The following is a 3,461-nucleotide window of genomic DNA, read 5'->3' on the forward strand; positions in this document are numbered from 1 at the left end:
AGACACATGAAGAAACATTTTCATGACTTTCAGTAGAAACTCACCATCTGTGACGATGATCTTAATCTTCTGGTGTGGACCCCAGTAACTGGTCAAACCACACCAATAATGTCCAGAGTCAGCTTTTCTCAGCGGTGTGATGGTCACATCCACACGACTTCCTGTAGTTATCTTATAATATCTCATGCTGTATCTGTCTCTTTGAACACTGTCATCATACGTTGTAAGAATGTATTGTTTACATCCGTCCTTACAGAAGTATCTCCACTTTCCAGTCGTGGTAAAGTAACATTGAACTGTGATACTTTGTCCTTCAGTTCCTGTATTAATGGGGATTTGTGCATTGATGAGACCAATGTTTCCATCCTGCAGCACTGTTGGAAAATCAACAGTCAATAATGAACATTTCCACACTGATCCACAGAGTCACACTGGGAGCTGCCCAGTTCAACCAGTCTGTGATTTGATTTGATTTCTTTTACATTTTTTGTTTTATCTAAAACACTTTCTATTGTCTTTTGCTGAAATGTGTTATACAAATAAACTTGTCTGTATAATCACTCTTTCCTTCTATTTCAGCAACATAATACACTCCCACTAACTACTGCTGTTACAATACATTAGTTAGTTTTAATTAATGAAAAAATAAAGTTGAGGTAAAATCACATTTAATTATCCCTCATTGCAGTCAAAACTAATGTCAACCTTTTTAAAAAGTTTTGTATCAGAATGAAGAACAAGTTGATTTGTGTGTATCAGTGTTTGATTGACATTAGCTGGCAGTCTGCATGTTACACTGTATAGAAAAACCTGCTGTAGCTACAAGTCATAGACAGACTGAGTTGCAGACAGGAAGTTTGAGGAACAATAATGAAACAAGCATCTAAACGGTCATAAAGCATAAAACGGTTTGTTTGGAGGCTCGTTCAACGAGCTGCAGGACAAGACGTGTTTTGATGTTTATAAGTTAGATAAGAAGAAGACTTAATGTGGGTTGTTGCTCAGAGTCTGTGATTTTATATGTTGAATTGAAATAAGGACTCCAGCTTTAGGCTGGGCAATATATCGATATAATTATTATGATATGATTAAATTACATTTCATTTTTTATTCGATAAACATTGATTGATTGTCCCTAACTGACCATAACCCTTCTCCTTAACATTTTCCCACACTGGAGGTAAAAAGAAAAATCAATACATAGAATAATCTAAATTCAACATATTTTTTAAAAGTAATTTCTAATGAGTCTGTGCTTTTTAACCTTTATCTTCTCAACATTTAATTAACATTAGATTTCATATGGCAGAAACACTTCCTTGTTTTGAAACAGATCTTATTAATTGCTTATGAGTGCTGCTAATTCCATGTACAAGTAAAGTAAGAATAAATATGTGTTCTGAGTTTGACATACCACAGAAAAGTGTGTTGTTAACCAAAAATCTTCAAATATGAAATTAGGCTTCACAGTTGTGTAAAAATCAGCCTCTTTCTCTGCTCCCAAACGCAGTGGGCATTCCCACCGAGTCCGCTGAAACCCCGCCCCCTACCAAGTGTCACCTGTCAATCAAAGTCACCACCTCTACCTGAAACATGGACGTTAGGTCTGAGACCTTTCTGCTGCTAGCTCGGCGGATAACTCAGCTAACTGTAGTAGTAGTAGTAGTGTGCGCTGAATGTATTTATACCTCTACAGCAGCAGGGGCGGGCTTATGCCATTCACCGCCGCATACTTAACGCGGCGGTGAATGCTTTTTAGCCCTATTTTAGAAATACATTTATGACCTATTTAATGTGTGTAGAAGAAAATGTCTGAATTCACTTTACAGTCTTTAATGGAAACTTTAAGTGCCCCATCTTGCGGTCGGCACACAGCGGATGGCGGGCGTGGCGCATGTGTTAGTTTTCCCCGGCCATTTCTCATTTTCTTGCCCTGCGCCCAGGTTGTCTAAATAGAAAATGCACTTGCACCAGTCTGTGCGCCTATGGCCGTGTTGGTCTTGGAATCTGGAGTGAACAAGCAAAAGCGCGCACTGGAGAGTGACAGCGCGTGTGTGTGTTTGTGTGACTATAAATGCAGCGCGTGCGAGAGCAAAGCTCTGTGTTGCCACTTATAAGACCGATAAGACCCGCCCCGGGACAGACACCTAGTGTATTGGTTTTTATTGGCAAAAAAATTGTAATTTCAAAATTTCACCCCAAAGGCACTTGCGCCACGCGCTTCACGCCATGCGCTATAGATCGTAAAAATGGGGCCCTAAGAATCACAAATTATCATTTTTTTCGCAGCTTCAAAAAGAGGAACTGAATGGTTCACTAACCACCAAACAGACAAAAAAAACACTGTGTTCACACTCTGTAGTCTTGAAATGCTTTTTGACTTCGGCTGCTACTCATATGTTTCTCTGCTCCTCATAAGAAGTAATATTTATTTAGTAAAATGTACCAGAAAGAGTTTCAAAAGCAGTTAAGCTAAAACAGTCAGACTGAAGCAACAGAACAAACACTTTGTTATGAATAAGGTCAAAAATACAACACAAAGAAACTGAATTCTGCTTCATATAAAACAAACACAGTTAGAAGAGTTGATTTTAGATCAATGTGCAAAGGATCATTTCTGGATGTGAGCCGGTAGCTCATTGACCAAGACGCAACATAACTTCCACATCCGTGGTTTGACTACAGCCTTTCTGCACAGAGCCCTTGTTTCCTGTCTACTCTCTACTGTCACTGTAATAAAGACTTAGTCACAAACTGTCAAATGAACTGAAGTAAAACCTGTTTGCCTGCAAAAATAACAAGAATTACTGATAATTCTCAGTGTGTAAACCCTTCAATGTTACAACAAGTGCTGCTAATGATTGACATCTTAAAGTGACTGTTCATCATGTTTAACCACAGAAATGTGTTCTCATGTATCCCTCACCCCAACTTTAAATAAAGAATATAACACAATATAAAGAATTAAGAAGTGAATGTACTCACTGAAGAAGAAAAAGCAGATCAAAGTGTGACAAACTCTCATCTTACGCTCTGATAGTTTAATCCTTTCTTCCGTGTTCACTTGCAAACCAGGAACTTGTCGCTCACTTCTCTAAATGATGGAGTCCCTCCTCCAAACAACCACAAACAGCTCTTCTCTCCTCCCCTGTTTCTATTTATACTGCAGCTCTGCAAATACATGCAAGGTTTCAGAGCTGCAAGGATTAGTGCAATGTTTTCTATTATGAAATAATTATTTTAGTTAGATAAGTAGATTGCCTTTATTGTCACTGTTTATGCATACAAAGAAATTAAAATTGCTACTCTGTGGTGCAAACATAACACAGGACACTGAATAAAACATAGAATAGAATAAATAATATACATTACACATCATAAAAAATGAGTGGATGATATTGTCGTCAGCCCTCGATCGAATTTAACGTTCAAATTTAAAAAAAAAAAAAATGTCTTTGAAT

This window comes from Scomber scombrus, chromosome 10 (genome assembly GCF_963691925.1).
Source record: "Scomber scombrus chromosome 10, fScoSco1.1, whole genome shotgun sequence".
Lineage (NCBI taxonomy): Eukaryota > Metazoa > Chordata > Actinopteri > Scombriformes > Scombridae > Scomber > Scomber scombrus.